The 20,448-nt window shown below is 45.6% G+C and overlaps 1 protein-coding gene across 1 annotated transcript in view; it reads right to left on the minus strand.

Annotated features, from left to right (window-relative positions):
• Positions 1–5,523: 5,523 nt before the first annotated feature.
• GCH1 (GTP cyclohydrolase 1) overlaps positions 5,524–20,448 on the minus strand; it is a 94,432-nt gene continuing 79,507 nt past the window's right edge. Inside the window, exons 4-5 of the transcript XR_010109810.1 lie at positions 13,809–13,868; positions 5,524–6,355 (exon numbers count right to left, since the gene is read on the minus strand). The gene's annotated coding sequence lies outside the window, so the exon portion shown is untranslated. The remainder of the gene's footprint in view (positions 6,356–13,808; positions 13,869–20,448) is intronic.

Below are 20,448 nucleotides of genomic sequence, written 5' to 3' on the forward strand. Positions count from 1 at the left end.
TCTGCCACTTACCAGCTCAGCTATGTGTCCTTGGGTGCATTACTTTGCCTTTCCGTGCCTCCATTTCCCCATCTGTGCAATAGGGGTGCTACCCAGTGGCGCGTTGTGGAGGGTTAAGTGAGTTGATGTATGCACAGCACCTGGAACAGAGCCTGATGCATAGGCTGTGCTCTTGAGTGTTAGCCGCGAGTATTGTCATGGTGATTACAAGCCTCAAGCACTGTCCATTCCCTACCTCGTCAGCCGATGACAGGAGTTATTAGCTACAAAGTCTTCACTCAGGCCATTCCCAGCACTCTCCCCAGCCTGGAAGCACCCACAAAATCAGGTATCCTGTAGACAGACTGTTCTCCATTCCCACAGCCCTTGCTGTAGCACCCAGCATGAAGGCTGGATCCAAGACTCGGGAGCCATGAGCAACACAGGGGCTGCTGAGAGATGTCCTCTAGCCACACCACACACCCTGATATGTACACGTGCCCCACACAGGCTCATGCACACCACACACTCATCCCCAGGGTGGTTATGCCAGTTGTGCAGCACTTTTGGTGACTACAAATCCCTCTAGCCCTAAGAGGAACCAATTAAGCAATGTATTTAGTGGCCTTAGCAAGGAGGGAAAGAGTCACCTTAAACATTTTCCCCGGCGAATCTGACACATTTTGGCAGCCCAGGAGGTTCCAGAAGGGAGAGGGGAAGCCATGCGCACCTGGCGCCCTCTGGTGGTCAGTGTCTTCCCACTCAGCGCTTGTTCTGGGGAGGCGGCACCAGAACAGCCCTATTCAAATCAGCACAAGTCCCTATGCCCCGGGTCACATGCGGTGGAAGGAACCAGGATGAGAAGGATGCCATCCTGGCCCTCGAGGTGCTCATAGTCTCTCAAATCACTGTGTCTTCTAGCCTGGGATTGTTCTCCCGCCCTGGTATCATGACGTTAGTAAGTCGCGCTCATGGAGCTCCGACTGCTGAATCCCCGCTAAGTCCACGTCCTGCGCAAGGCACTTAGTATCCACTAGCTGTCACCTTTACAGCAACACGGAGCCTTCATCTTATCTGGTTTTACAGATGAGGCTCCAGCAACTAGGTGACTTGCCCAAAGTCTCACAGCCCATTTGATGCCAGAGATTTTATTTAAATTTAGTTTATTTTAAACACATACAAATGACACAAAACTCAAATTTTCTGAAGGATTCTATAATGAAAACATCTCCCTCCAACCACTGTTCTGCCAAGTTGCCACACTGTTTGCAACCTTCGTTTTTAGTTTCTCGTGAACTTGTTCAACTATATCCCATGGGTATAAAGGGAGGGTTTTTTTAACGCACAGAGGCTGCATACCATACACTGTTCCCAGCCTTGCATCCCCGCACCTTCCCTGCGCCCCTTAGGTTAAAATGCAAAGTTGATTTTAAAAATAAATATGGCCTGGGCGGTGGCTCGTGCCTGTAATCTCAGCACTTTAGGAGGCCAAGGAGGGGTGGATCACTTGAGGTCAGGAGTTCAAGATCAGCCTGGCCAACATGGTGAAACTACATCTCTACTGAGAATACAAAAATCAGCTGGGCGTGGTGGTGGGCACTTGTAATCTCAGCTACTTGGGAGGCTGAGGCAGGAGAATCACTTGAACCTGGGAGGTGGATATTGCAGTGAGCCGATATTACAACACTGCACTCCAGCCTAGGCAACAGAGGGAGACTCTGTCGCAAAATACATACATACATACATACATAAAAAGGCCTGGATGACAAGATTCTAGATAATGGCCCTACTTAGGACCCAAGCCCCCTTTTGCAACACAAGTGGTCAGCCCAACTTAGTGCTGTTTTTCTCTTATGAGCATGGATTTCCAGAAGTAGAACTGCACTCTAATATCACTGACAATCGTTTTGTAGCAATGAATGCATGGAAATGCCTCATTCTTTTTAAGAGGTATTGTATGAAATAACCACAGGTTATTAAACTTGCCCACTACAGATGGGCATTGAGATGTTGCCAGTCTTCTGTGGTTACAAATATACTGCAATGAACCTCCTTGTCCACCTGCCCTTTTGCACAGGTGAAATTGCTAGGTCAAAGGATACACAGGTGTGTTTGTGATTGTAAAAGATGCCATCAAACTTCCCCCTATTATGGTTGTACCAACTGACCCCCCATTGCAGGGAGTAGAACCCAGGACCTCCTAACTCTAAAGCTAAGGCTGTCTTCCCCTGTCAGTTTCATGACTATGACAAATGTCATGTTGAGGTCCAAAGGGAGTGGGTGGATAAGCAAAAAGAATGCTCAGGGGGCCATAGGCAGGTAAAATATGATTTTACTCAGCAGCCGCTCTCATCAACAGCTTTCTTACACTGTCTGCCCTGTCTCGGCTGCTTAGTCTGGCTCCCACGCACAGCCGCACAGCCAGCTCTCCCTTGCCTTTAGGGTCAGCAGCTTAACTCTTTGCCTCTCTCTCTGGGCATGAGTGAGCCAAGCTGTGTCCATCCAGCCAGTAGGCAGCAGCTCCCGGACAGACTGGGCCCTTGTGGAACACTCCTCAGCCCCCCAACCCCCAGCAGCTAAAGAAGGCAGAGTAGCTTTGACTCCTAGGCCTTCAAAGATACAACCCATCCTTTGTCCACTGTCCAGCAATCTGCACACACTCTGGCCTCCGCTAGAGGAAGAGGTCCCATTATGGGGGAGCCTTTAAGACTTTGGCCCCACTGCACTGGGTGCAGCCCCGATGAGCCCACCTTCCTGGCTGCTTCTTACTGAGCACCCTTCAGCCCTGAGGATGGACAGCAATAGGAGAGCTTGGCATCCCACTGCTCCCTGCGCAGCCTCCTCCACCAGCAAAGCTCCTTTTCCTATGTCCCTGCTCCTCCCCGGAATCAAGGGACACCTGGTCAGCCAAGGACACAGCCATCTCAATTCCGAGGGGCCTGGGATGTGTGGGAAATGGTGCCCTCAGGAGCAAGGGCTGGAAGACAATCAGCCCAGGAGCGCCTCGCTGCACACTGCAGAGGATTCTCCAAGGCAGGCAGCTGGAGCAAGAGCTCCAGCAGGGCCTGCTCTGCCCACCAGCCTTGGGGGCTCTGAGTGCTGGGAAGCCCAGCTGGTTCCTGTTTGGCACCTGCAAAAAACCATGAATCCAGCTCTTGGGATGAAAGTAGGGCCTGAAAAACCATCTGGATGGGCCCCTGGGTAGGCAGTGGGCACACAGGGGAAGATGGGTGACCTGTGTCACCACACTCCCAGCATCCAGCCTATTTATCAGCATGTCATCTACTGTCATTATCTCAAAATACTCCCCTGCCAGCTGATTACAGCAAGTGTCAGCTTCCTAATGCACAGTGCATAAACTGCAGAGCCACACATCAAACCCAGGGGGTCTGACTGGATATTCAAAGTCTGCCCAGAGTGACATCATACTGGTAAGCCCCCAAGAACTACTCCATAGGGAACTCGACTGTGGCTTCCCTGCACCCCTTAGGTTAAAATGCAAAGTTGGCTTTAAAAATAAATAGAAGGTGTGGACAGCAAGATTCTAGATAATGGTCCTGCCTAGGACCCAAGGCTCCCCTTTGCAATACAGGTGGTCAGCCCAACTTGGTGCTGTTTTTCTCTTATGAGCTTGGATTTCCAGAAGTAGAGCTCCTGCCGGATTCCTTTCAAAATGCACACCCTCTTGCAACACGTGTCAGGCACGCAGGCGCGGCTCCCACTACAGGAGGAAGTGACCTCCCCATTGGCTGAGAGAGCTTAGGACCATGGTCCTCACGCTCAACTATGCACCAGAAAGAAATTAGTGCTCATTTTTAGGTGGGATAATAATATTGTGGTTACGTCTTTAAAAAGATCCCCTTATGTTTTAGACAGGGGGACCTGTCTACAGATGAAATAATTTAATGTCTGGGATTTGATTCAAAATCATACTAGGGACAGTGAGTAGGAGTAGAGATGCAACAAGATTGGCCATCTATGGGTAACTGTTGAAGCCGGGCTGTGGGTGCATAGGGTTCATTATACTATCCTGTCTACTTTTGTGTATGTTTAAAGTTTTCTATAATAAAAAGCAGAATGAAGAGGAGAAAGAAACACAGAGAGCATGGTAAAAACGCAGCTCTTCAGGGTCCTGGCCCAGGAGTGCAAATGAAGGTTGAGGGCCCAGGAATCTGCTTTTCTCAGGCTCCCTGCTGGCCGGTGAGAAACCTCAGCTTCAGGGTCCCAGAGCCCACAGAGGCCAAGAGGCTGAGGCCAGAGGTCCCCCGGAGCAGCCCCTGTAAATGGTCCCTGTCTATAGTCAGCCATCATTTAGGCTGCAGTGGGCTCGTCAGTGCCAGGAATATGAACGGCCTCACGGTCTATTCATTCTCGCCCGGCATCACTGTCAAGATCACAATAAGCAGCATGGCAGGATCTACGCACGGAGCTGGCTGAATCTTTATTAAAATCTTTTTTTTGTGCATGATGTTCCCAATTTGTTTCTTTGTTCCTGGTATCTGGAGTCACGCAGTTTCTGATATTTGTCTTGGAGTTGGAGGAAGTTTGACTGACATGCCACGGTGGTGGAAAGGTAGTATTGATATCCTGAAAAACCTATTCCATCCAGCGAGAAATATCAACCCATAGCCCATGCTGCTGTGTCCGGCCCGCCTCCAAGGCTCGTCAGTTTGGAGGCCCCAGCAAGGTTCTCAGCATGGCTGGCAGGTGCTGCGGCCCAGAACTTAAATGAAAGTCAAATCTGACTCACGCTTGTCAACTAGAGTGGGTGTTCTACATGTATGTGTTCCTGGGGCCCCAGAGCTGGAAGAGGTGGCCCAGGGCCTCAGGCGCCACACGCCTTCTACAACCCTTCAGCCAAAGCATCTATCTTCTTATGCACTTTACTCACGAGGGGTCTAGGTATGGCCTTTATTTTTTATTTTTAAGGTTTCTGCTTCTAAAATAAACAAACAAAAAAATCAAAACAGGCTAGGCAAGGTGGCTCGTGCCTGTAATCCCAGGACATTGGGAGGCCAAGGTAGACAAATCCCTTGAGGCCAGGAGTTCGAGACCAGCCTGGGAAACATGACAAAACCCCATCTCTACTAAAAATACAAAAATTAGCCAGGCATGGTAGTGCACGCACCTGTAGTCCCAGCTACTCGGGAGACTGAGGTGGGAATATCGCTTGAGCCTGGAAGGTGGAGGCTGCAGTGAGCTGAGATCATGCCACTTCACTCCAGCCTGGATGACAGAGCAAGACCCTGTCTCAAAAACAAAAACAAACCCAAATTTTTTAAAGTTTGAAAAGCACTAACTTTGATATATGGGGAAGAAATGAAAATATGGCCAGGGAGTATGTACAACTAGAATCAGTGGGAATGTAAAATGGTACAGCCACATAAAAGAGTTTAAAAATTCAATATATTCCTACCCTTTGATCCAGCCATTCCACTCCCAGATATTTGTCAGGATGAATGAAAGCATATGTTCGTATAATGACTTATACACAAATGTTCATAGCAACTTTATTTGTAAAATCCCCAAACTCGACCCAAACAACCCAAATGTCCACAGATGAACTGATACATAGTGGTATATTCATGCAAGAGAACACTATTCAGCAGTGAAACAGAACAAACTGTTGATATACACAACAACAGACGAATCTCAGAGTAATTCTACTGAAAGAAGTAGGACAAAAAAATACAAACCATACGATTCCACTAACAGAGGATTTTAGAAAATGCACATTCAACTGTTGTGACAGGAAGCAGATCTGTTTTGGAGTCTGTTTTGGGGGAAAAGGGAGGTTGAGATTACAAAGGGGTGTGGGTACTGCTCAGGAGTAAAGAACAAGTCTACTATCTCGATTGTGGGGATGGTTTTGCAGGTATATACATATTTCAAAATTCTTCCAATTGCACACCTTAAATACTTGCAGTTTACATCAATGATACCTCAACAAATTTGTGGGGAAAAAAAATTTAATAGGAAAAATAGCTTTAACAAAATGTGGTCAGGAAAAGAAAATCCCTCTCCAGGGTCTGAGACAGAAATTCATCCCAAACCAGGTTTTTTCCAGTGATCTATGTCTCCTGAGCCCCACAACATGAATGGCACCCTGCTAGGTGCTGGAAGAGGCACAAAGCTAATGGTTTAACTGGGGAGATAAGAGACACACCAACTGCCACAGGGCGACGAGACAGGTGTCTCATGAATATCAGTGAGAGCTGCAGGGGTTAGGACTTGAGATGATCAAAGAAGGCTCCTTGATAGAAGCAACATTTTAGTTGTGTCTTGAGTATATAGAGTTTTGAAAGATGAAGATGGAGCCAGCCGTGTTCCAGGCGGAGAGGCCAGCATGAAGAGATGTACAGATGGAGAAGGACCGCTGTTAAAAAAAAAAGGAAAGAAAAGAAAAATGGTAAATCGAGCAGCAGTGGTTTTCATCAAGGGGAGTAATGGAGGACACTATGGAGGCCGGATGACAGAAGTCCTTGAGTGCTAGATGACAGAGCTTGGATTTACGAGGCAGGCATGGAGAGCAGAAGAGAAACATGGCTCATTCATTAATTAAGACTTTACTGCGAACCTGCTATGTGTCACGTCCAGTGTGGGGGGCCTTGGGATTCAAAGATGACCCCTGCCAGCAGAGTGTGCATCTGGTGAGAGATCTTGACATGTAAACACATAAACAAAACCAAATGGTATTGGTGCCTCAAGCAGAGCCTCCAAGGGCACGTATTATCCAAGATTCTTTTACTTGAAGTGATAGACACCAAACACCAACTGGCTGAAGTAAAAAGGAAAATGTACTGGCTCACAGACATGAAAGTTCATGGGATCATCAGGTACAATTGGATCCAGGAATTCCATCCATGTCATCAGCACTGCTCCCTGTCTCTCAACCCTGCTTTCCTCTGGGTTGGGACCATCTCAGGTCAGCTTTCTTTAAGGGGTAGCCTGAGGATCTCAGCAGTTTATGCCATACTTAAATCCAAATGAAAGATTTTCTCTTTCCCAATAGTTTCAACTGAAGTCCTGAAATTGAGTCTCATCATCTCTAATTTTCCTAGCTTAGTCACATGCCCTTTCATGAAACAATCCCTGTGGCCAGAGTGATACCATGCTCTGACCGGTCATCAGTGACATGCCTGGAGTGGGGGTCAACTCCGCCACATGCGCTGAGACTGGGGAGAAGTTTTGACAGCGCTGGGTGCATAACCCCACACCCCCAAGCTCTTTCTCTCTTTTTCTCCATTTTGGAGGCTAGAAAAATGAAATGCTAGCCTTCCCCATCTCCTTTGCAGCTAGAGAGAATCTTAACACAGCTCTGGCTGATGAAATATAAGTGGAAGTATGGTGGAGACAACTGGAAAAACTTTGGCTTTTCTTATTAAAAAAAAAAAAGAAGAAGAACAACAACTTCAAATTATTCTTCCTCCTTCCCTTCCTTCATCCTGCCTTGAGTGCAGATGTGATGCTTAGAGCTGCAAGCATGAGGAGAGAAACACTGAATCAAAGCAGGCAACCACCTACCTTCAGAATTAGTGCTATGTGAATGAAATAAATCCTTACGTTGCAGCCACTCTGCGTCAGCTTTCTTATCATTTACAGCTGAACGCATTCCTAACGTATCCATCCCCATAGGAAAGGCTGGTGCTGTCATCCAAGGAATGGGGAGCCGGGGCTGGAGAGGCAAAAACAATTCCAGGGAGGGTACAGAAGAGGGCAAAGCCAGAGGAGTCTGTAGGCAGGGAGTGAGAGGCAACTGAGGCCATGGAAAAGAGGGACACGTTCAAGAGAAGCTGAGAAAGAAGAACTGTTAGGTAGAAGGAAAAACCTATTAAGGAGGTAATGACAAGGAAGGTTTGAGTCTGGACACCTCAAATATCCTCAAAATCCCTGATCATGCAATAGGAGCCAGGAGCTATTCCCCATTGCTAGGGCTGTAGATACACACAGAGACCGGATGACTTAGACCCAGCCCTTGTGCAACCAGGAGGGCATCACCTTCTCCCAAGCTTCACATGGGCAACCACCAAGGCCAGAAGATAGGTCCAGCCAAGGTGGGGGAATCCCGATGAGTGGTGTTGACATCTTTCATGGTGAGGAAGAGAACTATCACAGGACAAGTCCTGTCACGAAATAACCTGTTTCCTCAGTTGTAAATCATAAGCTGTAAGGTAGCTTGTAATAACAGCATTTGTAATAAACATAATAATGAGCATAATGATTGGCTTTTACTGAGCCTTCACCTGGCTCCAAGAATTTAACAACTTGCTAGGCATTCTACAGATATCACCTGATTTAGTAACCGCAACAACCCTATAAAATAGTATCATTCCCATCGACAGATGAGGAAACTAAGGTGCAGAGAGATTAAGTAACTGGCCCTGGTTATATAGCTGGTAAGTGCCAGGGCCAAGAGTTAGAGGGCAGCACACACTCTTTCAGTTCTTAGCATCCCACGAGAGAAGTTGCTTCTCTGCTGCCTTTGATGTAGTTGAAGAGGTTAATCAAATTCTCTAGGTCAAGTTCCCCATTTTGGCTTGCTATTTCATAAAAGCACAGTACTGGTTATCCTTCCATCAGCACCTTCCTGAAGAACCATAGCTCCTCCCCTTTATGCTTGTCACCACGTCCCTGGCAAGGCCACCCAGGTGGAGAATGGGGATTTGTTAGATTTGTTAAAACCTTGCTGGGAGACAGGCAAGCTGTCCAACCAGCCTGGGTTTCCTCCATCTATGAAGTCCAATATGCTTGGTCATTAATACTCTTGTCGTCATAATAGTTAATACCCATTGAGTGTTCTCTCTTTTTAAAAATGTATTAACTCAATTAACCTTCACACAATTCCCTGAGATCGATGCTATTATTATCTCATCTCACAAATGAGAACTAAGGACTGGAGAGCTTAAATAACCTACCAAAGATCACACAGCAAAGACAACAGTTCTCAAGTAAAAGGGTCTCCTGCTCTAATTACACATAGATCCTGGAACAAAAAACAAGGCCTTGACACCTCCAAGGTGGAGTGGGAGCTAAGCTTCCACAATGGCATCTACTGTGGTCTCACGTGGGACTTTGACTGGGCCACATTCAGCCCACCATTGCCCCACAGCGCCCCCGTCAGGACTGGGGGAGTCCATGCCTGAGTCTTAAATGTGCTACCACGGCTTGTAAACACACTTAGCTTCCTCCACAAGCTTACAAAACCATCCCTCCCATGAGGCTGAGCAGTTGTTCAAACACTGGCAAACACTGCCAAAATTAAAATTCAATAAACTCGTGGAAAATATTTTATATTATGAAAATCAAGTCAGATCTACAAGAATGCACTGTGAAAAACACAAAGCAGAGTCACCATGATTAATAATAAATGCAGGCACACCACTAAATCCAACCAAATGCCTCCAGATGCTTCCAAAGGCAGTTCTCCTCTCCATGGCAGTCAATTGTGTGTGCCGCTGCCCCCACCACATCCTCTCCTCTGACTCCACTGTGCACTCAACACCAAAAGGCCCAAGTTCCTTCACAGCAAGGAGGGCTGACATAAACCCCATTCTCACATTTTCTTAGCCTCCAGCTCTCAAAGAGCTGTGGAGAGTCCAGGTTTACCACCTCAGAAGAATTCAGAGCTCACCGGTGCCAAACCTGATTTTTCCATTGTGAGAAATCTTTGTGGCATTACATTACCTTCCAGGGCCTTTCATCAACTGACCTCAGGTGGCTTTGGCCAAGTGACTTCAGAGTGAATACCCAAAGTGAAAGATGTTGGCAACTGAACTTCTTCTCAGTCTCCAGTGCCTCAGTCTCGATGAGCATTCATGTTTAATTCTCCCGCCTATAGCCTCTCTGGGCTTATTCATGCCCATAATGGATTCTAAGGACTGCAAATTACACATTAAACCTCCACTCTCTTCCCCACATTCCAGGGAATGAAGCGGTTTCTCTCGCAGCCTGACCGCTCTTCCGGGAGCACCTGCCAATTTGGATGACGAAGGGGCCGTCCAGGGAGGAGCACACACTGCCAGCTGCCTCCCTGACTTCCGACGTCACCACTTCCCAGACCGTCCTCACGCCGTTTTCTCCTCATAAATCCAGTTATTGAAACTGGCAAAACACTTTGTGATATTGTCCTCCTGGGATCAGATCCATCCCTGGACCTCTCACTGGAAGGTCCCAGCTCTGACTTCTCCCCACCTAGAAACGAGAGCCTGGCAGCACTGACAGTCCTAAACCATCCACTCAATGGATTCGCCACACACCTCACTCAAAATCTCCCACCCGCACCAACTGCTCTAGCTGCGCTTTCATGGAAGGTAGCAGAAGCCACAGAACCCAGTGAAAGCTGCTGATACCTGATTATCTTCACGATGGAGGGGAAAGCCTGGAGGTGTAGAAAATCAATCTACGAGGTAGCCAGGCCCATCCTGCTTCCTGATGCCACCCCAAGCCTCCTGGGTCCCGCCGCCTACTCCTCCCAGGTCTGGGCTGCTGCAGGCCTGCACAAGCCAGATACCTCCAGATTAGGAGGCCCACTCAAGGAGATTGAAAACTGACGCTCAGGAAGATTGGCTTCAGGCTCTGAAGACTAATAGCCACTACTTGAACTGCCCTCAGCTTCCCGGCAGCATGCTTCAATTTCATCTTCCTAAGTGATCACTAACAACACTTAACCTCCCCCATCTGGAAGCAGGAGAGCGCAAAATATCCCTTCTAGCAATTACCCCCAAGGAGAATGTTTAACCTCCCATGATCCAAGATATTAAAATTAACATCGAGATGCCCATTCTTCACATATTGAACTGACAAATATATTTTAAATTGCAATAAGAAGAATCCATACACAGCTGGTTAGAAATATGCACAGCCTTTCAGAAGGAATGTAGCAATATCAATCAAAGACTTAAAAATGCGCTTCAAAAAATGTTGCTGCAAAGAGGAACCTCAAGGATGTTCATTACAGCAATGACTATAATGGCAAAAAAGAAAATTGGAATTAACCTAATTGTCACGTAACAGAGGATTGGTTAAATAAATTAGAATGCATCCATATTATGAATTATAAGCAATGAAAGTGATGATGTAGAATAATTTAATGACATGGGAAAATGTTTATAATATGATGTTAAATGGAAAAAGCAGGGTACAAAATTGTATGATCCCATTAAAAAAAAAAAAGCTTATGTTCCCAGTTGTATAAAAGTACAGCATGTACAGTACAGAATTCTTGACAATAAATGACTATGTTGCTAGCTTATATATATATATGTATATACACACTATACTATCCTTTTTATCATTATATTAGAGTGTACTTCTACTTAAAAAAAAAGTTAACTGTAAAACAGCCTCAGACTGGTCCATCAGGGTCCATTCCAGTATTATTGTCACAGGAGATAACAGCTCCATGCACTTTATTGCCCGTGAAGACCTTCCAGCAGAACAAGATGTGGTGATGGAAGACAGTGATATGGATGATCCCAACCCTATGTAGGCCTGGGCTAGTGTGTGTGTTTATGCCTTTGTTTTTAATAAAAAATTTTAAGCCAGGCATGGTGGTTCACAACTGTAATCCCAATGCTTTGGGAAGCCAAGGCAAAAGGACTACTTATGCCCAGGAGTTGGAGACCAGCCTGGGCAACACAGTGAGAGACTTTGTCTCTATAAAAAATTTTAAAAATTAGCCAGGCTTGGTGGTGCGTGACTGCAGTCCCAGCTACTTGGGAGGGTGAGGCAGGAAGATTGCTAAAAAAATAAAAATTTTAAAAAAATTTTTGAAAAGAACCAACCAAGGAAAAGCACATATGCAACCAAGCAAATGATGGCCCTCCAAGGAAATGAAATGGGCACTCTCTAAATCTGGCCAGCATTTCCTTCCTTGAATGGAAACAGTGGTAGAGGGGATAGAAGTCATACAGCTTTTGACTGAATTTAGGAGCGAAAACACTTGGTAAAAATAATGATATGAAAAGTAACCACTAGGAGCCACGCACCACAATACACTTACATGAAATAAATCATAGCTCACAGCTACACAAGATTTGCAAGGCACTACAAAATGGGATGTGTTGGTGGCTTTGACCCATGCTTGGTCAAGTGTTTCATGGCATGACATGTGTTATCCTCCCTGTGAGGATGGTGTGTGGGGATGTAGGAAATACAGTCAGACCAGTGGCCAGCCTGTGAGTCCCCACACGTCCGTCCAGTTCCAGCAGAGCACAACCCTTCCTTAGGGAGAGAGGTCCAAGCCTGCAGCAAGCTCACAAAATGCAAAGAATGCACTCGATTATGTAGAGTTTGATTTAGAAACATCCCCAATCTAAAAGTACTTGTCCCCTTTGGGGACAGCCATGTCTCCCATCACACAATGAATGCCAGAAAGCAGCTCTGGAATTCTCCTCCACATTCTTCTTTTCATGAAGACTGGGACTGGCTAGGCCAGATTATCAAAAGCTCCCAGTGGATGAAGCTCAGGGCTCGCTCAGACCTGGACGGGACAAACACACCCACTGTACCACGGGCACTGTTCTCCAGGTGGCTGGTAAGCCCCATACACGGGTCACCATGCAGAAGTGATGTGAGACCCAACCCACCTGAATGAGTCTTGAAAAATAATCATCAGCATGGTAGAGAAGATGCAATGAAAGATACTAATTAAAGGGGAGGTAATTCACTCTCCCAACCCATCTCAGGAGCCCAGAGCAGAGAAGATAGAGGGCATCCTTTCAGAGGGGAGCTGGGGCAGACCCCAACTCCCTGACCACGCAGCCGCAGTGTGTTGACTTACTAAGCAGCTAACTGCCAGCACAGATGTGGAGCTTCAGAAGAGCCACACTGGGCTAGTGACACACAGGCTCAGTCACTATGTTAGTGAACTCAGGGGGTCACATACAGCCACTGCCTTACTCGCTGGGGCTGTGCCCCAGGCTCTAATCTTTGTGGGCCCATGAGGAACCAAACTCTGAAATGGACACGGATGGCCTGACTGGAAAGAAATGGGAAAACGAAGTCCACTTCCAGGTCTAGCTCAGCTGCCCAAGCATCCTGGGGGCCAGGAGCCCCATTCATGGCTCTAGGACTTTGTTGTAGAAACAGAAAAGCCCCCTAAAGAAAAAAACTGTCCCGAGGAAGAAAATGCCAGGAATGCCGTCATTCCCTGCTGCCCCATATTCCTAAGAAGCTTCCCAGATTGAAGCCAGTAGGCACTCAGCTAAAACCGCCTGAGTGCCATTGGCCAGGCCCCTCCTGGCCCAGGGTCAAGGGGTCCAGGGAGGGCAGTATGGCTGTCTCTGATCTCCCCCCAACCCCCGCCACTTAGCCATGAGACCACAGAGCTCCAATATGTACCCATAAACACACACACCCCTAGCATCTAGGAAGGGAAATTCTATCTCTTGCTTATAACCGAGTTACCCCACTTTCTGACCTTAAAAAAGAACAGCAGGTTTCCTTTGAAGGATTCAAACCTCATTAGCCACAGCGGGAAATGATGCTTTAATGGGCCTGTGATGGTCTCAGCTTCGGGTGTCTGTGTACGCAGCCATATTACTTAGCAACACCATAGCCATTTAGGTTTAATTTCCTAGCTTGCCTGATAAGGAGGCTGCAAGTGTAATTTGTGATGCCGCAAGCTGGGCAAACTCACAGGGCTATTAGATGAGTCACTGGGTGATCCAGGCCACTGTGCCGAGCTCTGCAGAAGAAGAGAAATTAACTCTGATTTGTGGGGCTGATACCGCTCAGGCGGACGCAATTTTCTGTGTCTGGGAGCTGTGCTTCCGTCTCTCCTGCTTTCTGGTTTGGTGCCATCATTGATTAAGGGAAGCTTCACTCACCTCTCAATCCTTGTTATGATCATCTTCCAGCTTTCTGAAATCCTCACACAAACTCAAAGCCTGGCAAGGTAATAATAATAACAATATCAATAATAACAGCAATAACAGTAATAGCTCACATTTCTGAATGCTATTCGAGTGCTACTCATAAGTTATCTCTGTTAATTCTCCTTACAACCCCAGGAGGTAGGAACTACTATTACTCCTATTTTCAAATGAGGAAATCAGGGCACAGACAGGATAGCAGGTGGCTGTAAGACAATGAGAAAGTAGGGGACTGGACGGCCCACTGAGCACGGCACACTTTACTGAAGAGCCGCACTGTTATTCATCACCACCCAGCATTGCCATATCTTTCACTTTTCCAAAAGATGCCGCAAATCCAGATTTTGATATAAAATCCCATGAGTTTTAAACATCAACAACTAATTTAATTGTTCAGTAAATATCGTGAGAACCAAACCAAACAGATCGGCCAGCCAGATTCGGCCCGTGAGCCACCAGTTTGCAATCTCCACCTCATTCAAACAAGTAAGCATGTTCATCAATAAATACACTCCAATTTTATAGCTTGGCTTCTGTGAGTTGCTGGTGACCCAGCTCTTTGTTCATCCCTCCCTCCAGCTGCATTCCTCCCAGAGCCTCAGTGAGAGTTCTATTCTTCCAGTTGCTCTAGCTACAAATCTTAGGGTCATCTATGGCTCCTTTCCATCTCTCACACTTCACATAATCTGTCAACAGATCCTGTCTGCTCTACCTTTAAAATTTATTCACAATCCCTCCACTCTTCACACCCCTACCATGCCACCCTGGTTCAAGACACCAGCATCTCTTGCCTGGATATCATGAGCCACCAGCTGACATCACTTTCTCCCTTACCCTGTTCTCACCAGAGGAACTGGGGTACCCCTGTAAAACCTAAGTCAGATCCTGTGCTTCTCTGCTCAGCCCCTCCAATGGCTCCCATCTCACTCAGTGAAAGTCAGTGTCCTAAATGACCCACAAGACCCTTCATGACCTGGCCCCTTCCCACCTCTCTCTGCTTCCCTCCCTGCACTACAGACACTCGGCTTCCTCCTTGCTGCTACTCAGATACATCAAATGTGCTCCAACCTCAGGCCTTGGGCACTCACAGCTCCCTCAGAAACTCTCCCCTCCGCTGTCTTCTTGACTTCTGCCCTCTTTTGCTCTGTTCAGTCTCCACCGAAGTAGAAACATCTTCCTGGACAACTTATCCAAACTAGTAATCTCCCAATCACTCCCCCTCCCCTTTCCCTTACCAAGCATCTCTGCCGCACAGCATACATTTATCTATTTGTGGTCTCTCTCCTCCAACTAGAATGTATGCTCCATAAAAGTAGGGAATTTGTTTTCTTCTCTGCTCTATCCCCGGTATCTAGAACTGTGCCTGGTACATAGCCAAAATTCATTAAATATTTGTTAAGTAAAGAATGGTCCACACAATCATGCCTTATGATAGCTCAATTCTCCGAATGTTGCACACGCCTTGCCCTCACTATTTCCTCTTTACTCCATCTGCACCCGAGAGAGAAGAGCACTCCCCACTAGCTATTATCACCTGCACTATGGCCATAGCTTAACAATGCGAGTGCAGTATCATGCTGTATTGATCACTGGCTGAAAAATGACAAGGAGACAATCATTTCTCTCACCCACCTGCTGTGTCAAATAGTAGCTTATGATTTGTGGGTATCTTGCCCTTGATGGATACAGCAACAGCTCATTCATGAGGCTGATGACTTTTATAATTAGCCTTGATAGGAGGTGGCAGATTTTGTGTGAGGGTGAACCATTTTAATCCTTAATTATAAGGCTGGATGTAGCTGGATGTGGTGGCATGCGCCTGTAATCCCAGCTACTCGGGAGGTTGAGGCAGGAGAACTGCTTGAACTTGGAAGGCGGAGGTTGCAGTGAGCTGAGATCATGCCCAGGCTGGGCAACATAGTGAGACTCTGTCTCTAAATAAATGAATAAATAAATAAATACAACTGGATAAAAGTGCTTTATTCGGCTGGGCGTGGTGGCTCACGCCTGTAATCCCTGCACTTTGGGAGGCTGAGACAGGCAGATCACAAGGTCAGGAGTTCAAGACGCGCCTGGCCAACATGGTGAAACCCCGTCTCTACTAAAAATACAAATATTAGCCGAGTGTGGTGGCACACACCTGTAATCTCAGCTACTCAGGAGGCTGAGGCAGGAGAATGGCTTGAACCCGGCAGGCAGAGGTTGCAGTGAGCCGAGATTGTGCCACTGCACTCCAGCCTGGGTGACAGAGCAAGACTCCGTCTCAAAAAAAAAAAAAAAAAAAAAGAAGCCTTACTCATTTATCTGCAGATTTTGTATATTTACTCTTTGGCCTTATTTATTTACTTATTTTTGAGATAGGGTCTTCTTCTGTCACACAGGCTGGAGTGCAGTGGCACAATCACAGCTCACTGCAGCCTCACCTCCTGGGCTCACACAATGCCCGTTTCAGCTTCCCATGAAGCTGGGACTACAGGCACGCACCATCACGTGTGCCTAATTTTTGAATTTTTTTGTAGAGACAGGGCCCCACTATGTTGCCTGGGCTGGTCTTGAACTCGTGGGCTCAAGTGATGCCCCCGCTTCAGCTTCCCAAAGTACTGAGATTACAGGCATGGGCCACCATACCAGGCAATCTTTATTTCTGTATTTATTTGAAAGCACATATATCCTAGGAAGGTAGATATGGTTCAGTTCCTCGTGTTTTTTTCATGTAGACAGAAACAGAGAAATATTGGCTATATGATCTCAACTCCATCCAGATCCTGCACAAAATCTGGACACAGCTGCAATGATTGAGTGCAAGTTCCCTCCATGGATACCATGGGTCTCTCCCACCCAGCATAGTATGATCAGCTCCCAGCAGGATCCAGACACACCTTGCTCTAGGGCAGGGCCTGCCTGATTAGCCACAGGTAATTCCCTGGATGCTTGTCCTTTCTTAGCCACCAAATACTCCAGCTCAACAAAGAGGGTAAGCTAGGATGCCAGGATGGCCCATTCCAAAGCTGAATACCCAGGAAGGGAGGACAGCCACATGCAAGGGAGGGAAAAGCATCCAACTAGAAGTTCCAGCAAACACTAAAGTTGATAGAAGAGGCTCTAGGAGTGTATTCAGAGGTGTAGTCCAGTTCTGTGCAAGGGGCGGGGAATGCAGCTGGGCCATTTGTCATTTGCTGAGGGATCTAGCACAAAAAAAAAAGGCATCTCCATTTGACTACCTTCTCTGTATGCCACCGAGTCTTGTTCTCTCAACATCTTTTCATTATTGTCACATAACTCTCAAGTTGATATATTTCCACGAGTGCTTGTTGGAAAAGGTATTACTTTTGACACACCTTTCACTGCTACTGTCTCACCGTCAGCTATCCTTCTGAGGATGTGACACATCATTATTATGGGGGTGTCCATGGCCTTGCCTCCTTGGCCAGCCTGCCAAAATGAAGCCTGTAATTGCCAGTCTAATTTTCCTTTCTTCTTCCTCTTCCCAAAGAGGGAGGATCCTTTCTTCTGAAGAAAGACAGGTCAAGTGACATAATAGAGAAATGGAGTTGAGGGGAGTGAGAGACAGGCAGCAGAAAGTGGGTATATGGGGAGAGCTGGGATTATGAAGAGGTACATTCTGGGGCAGCTGGAGGTAAAATAGAAGTGGGAGACAAAGGCAATAGGTTTTATCATTATTTCTGTAATTTATGGAAGAGGATACTCTTTATATTTTTAAAGAAGTCTAAGCAGAGTAAGATGCCCTGGACCCTCCTTCCCCTCATAAACATACAGATTCAGCAAAAACTCACAGATAAATTCCATCTGTAAGAAATCCAGAAACTAACTGAAATGATCCTGGGCCCCAGGTAAACATGAAACCAAACTCACTGAAGCCAGCAGGGAGATTTGAGACACCTTCTTGCCAGAATTCTTATCACTGGCACAGTGCCATATGATCAGGGAAAGACTCCCTTCCTGCTCCCAGATTCTCCCAGGGGAATGAAAGTGTTGGTTCACATGTCCATCACCCCAGCTTTTTTGAGGGGGCTCCCCAGAGGTCTGGCTTTTATCTTGCCAGTCTCGGAGTTCTGACAGGTCTGGCACAGTCTAGCCCCCTAGAGAAGAATGAAGATGGCCGTTTTGACTGGTAGATGCTCAGCACAGACTGAATGGACTAAAAATCCCAGCTTTCAGCTTCCCCCTGGGGAGGGAAACAGCAGATCCATGCATTCTATGCCCCAATTTCTCTAGGGCTTCCCAAAGAAATGGCATTTGTCCTGCCAGTCCAGGGGCTCTGATGGGTCTGGCACAGTCTTGCTGCCTGGGGAAAAATAGAGATGGCAGTTTGGCCTGGTAGATGCTATAACTGCCTTCTCTCCCCCACTGGCTCAGCACAGAGTTAGCAGACAAAAACCACAGATACCTGCTTCTCCATAGAGAAGGAAAGAGTTGGTAAAGGTCCCCAGAATCTATGACTGGGCTAATTGGTATATGTACCTCTGATCAGGCTGTTTCTCCTGTACAAAGTCAGTCTGTGAAGACTGAGAGAGGTGCCTGCTTTGTCTAATGCCAAGACACTGACACAGAGTGTTAAGGAAAAATGAAGAGTCAGGCAAAGATGTTTCAAAGTATAATAACAAGGTAAATCTCCAGAAACCAACCCTAATGAAATGGAGTTATATGATTTACCTGACAGATAATTCAAAATGACTTCATAAGGATGCTCAGTTAGGTCAAGAGAACAATGCATGAACAAACTGAGAATTTCAACAGAGATAGAAAATATTTAAAAGTACCAAACATAAATAATGGAGCTGAAGAACATAACACTTGAACTGAAAAATTCACTGGAGGGATTCAGCAGCAGACTAGATAAAGCAGAGGAAAGGATCAGCTAACTCAAAGACAGGTCACTGGAAATAATTCAGTCAGGAGTAAGAAGGAAAAAAAGAATGAAAAAGAGTAAAGAAAGTTTGCTGAACTTATGGGACACTATCAAGCAGACTAGTGGATGCATTATGGAAGCCCCAGAAGAAGAGAGAGAGAAAGGACCAGAAATATTACTCAAAAAATAATGGCTGAAAACTTTCCAAACTTGGGGGAAGAAAATGGACATGCAGGTCTAAGAAGCCTAAAGGACACCAAGCAAGATGAATCCAAAGCAATTCACACTGAGATATGTTATTATTGAATTGCCAAAAGCCAAAGACAAGGAGAATTTTGAAAGCAGCAAGAAAACAGTGACTTGTCACTTATAAGGGAACCTCTATAAGATTATCAGCGGAATTTTTAACAGAAACATTGCAGGCCAGAAGGGAGTGAGATGATATATTCAAGGGGCCAAAAGAAAATACTGACAATCAAGAATACCCAGCAAAATTGTTCTTCAGAAATGAAGGCAAGATAGAGACTTTCCCAGACAAACAAAAGCTGATGGAGTTCATCACCGCTAGACCTGCCTTAAAAGAAATGCTAAAGGGAATTCTTCAAGTTAAAGCAAAAGAATGCTAAACAGCAACACAATGTTATATTAAAGTTTAAAACTCATTGGTAAAAGTAAATATACAGACAAATACAGAATACTTTATTACTGTAATGGTGGGGAGTATATCACTTTTAATTCTAGCATAAAAGTTAAAAGATAAAAATATTTAAAATAACTATAACTAAAAATATGTTAAAGGAGTCATGATATGAATAGATGTAAACTGTAATAGCAATAACATGAAATGTGGGAGAGGAATTAAAAGTGTAGGATTTTTGTATGCAATTGAGTTTAAGTTGTTATCAGCTTAAGATATTCTAGATAAGCCCCCAGGAAATACCCATAGAAGTTACAAGAAAGAGAAAAGAATGAAATCATATTGTTTTAGTACCAGTTCTCCAGAGAAACAAGATGACATATGCATGCACACACACTCATATACATGTAATACACATTCGTGTGTGTGTGTGTGTGTAGAGAGAGTGAGAGACTAAGATTGATTATGAGGAATTGCTTATGCAATAATGGAGGTTGAGAAGTCCCATAATCTGCCATATGGAAAATAGAAACCCTAGAGAGCCAGTGATATAATTCAGTCTGAGTCTGAAGACCTGAACACTGAAGATGTAAATCCCAGTTGAGGATTTGAGGGATAAGCACACATTCAGGAAGCAAAAGAGGCAATTCCTCCTTTCATCTTTGTTATATTCAGGCCCTCAATGGGTTGGATGGTGCCCAACCACATTAGGGAGGAAAATCTACTTTACTAAATCAATTTTTGTTTGAGTGGGTCATGGGGTACCCAGGGAGGTGTAGGACTTCTTAAGCATTTCTTGTAGCCAGTCTTCTTCAAGGAAAAGTCTAAACTTGTGGTTTCGAGAGGAAGTAGAAATATTACTCAAAAAATGGAATGGGAACATTCATTCCTCCAGTAGCTTTGGCACTATCAGGTTAATGATTTCCTAAATCCAATGGCATTTCTCTGGTATTTTCCTACCTGCTTAGATGGGTTTTCTTACCAATATAATGCAAGCTCATTGTATAGAATTTGAAAAAGAGAGAAGGCAAATAAGAAAACTTACATGACTACTAAATAAATATTAAATAATAAATTTTCTTTTGTTT

Source organism: Pan paniscus, chromosome 15, assembly GCF_029289425.2.
Source record: "Pan paniscus chromosome 15, NHGRI_mPanPan1-v2.0_pri, whole genome shotgun sequence".
Lineage (NCBI taxonomy): Eukaryota > Metazoa > Chordata > Mammalia > Primates > Hominidae > Pan > Pan paniscus.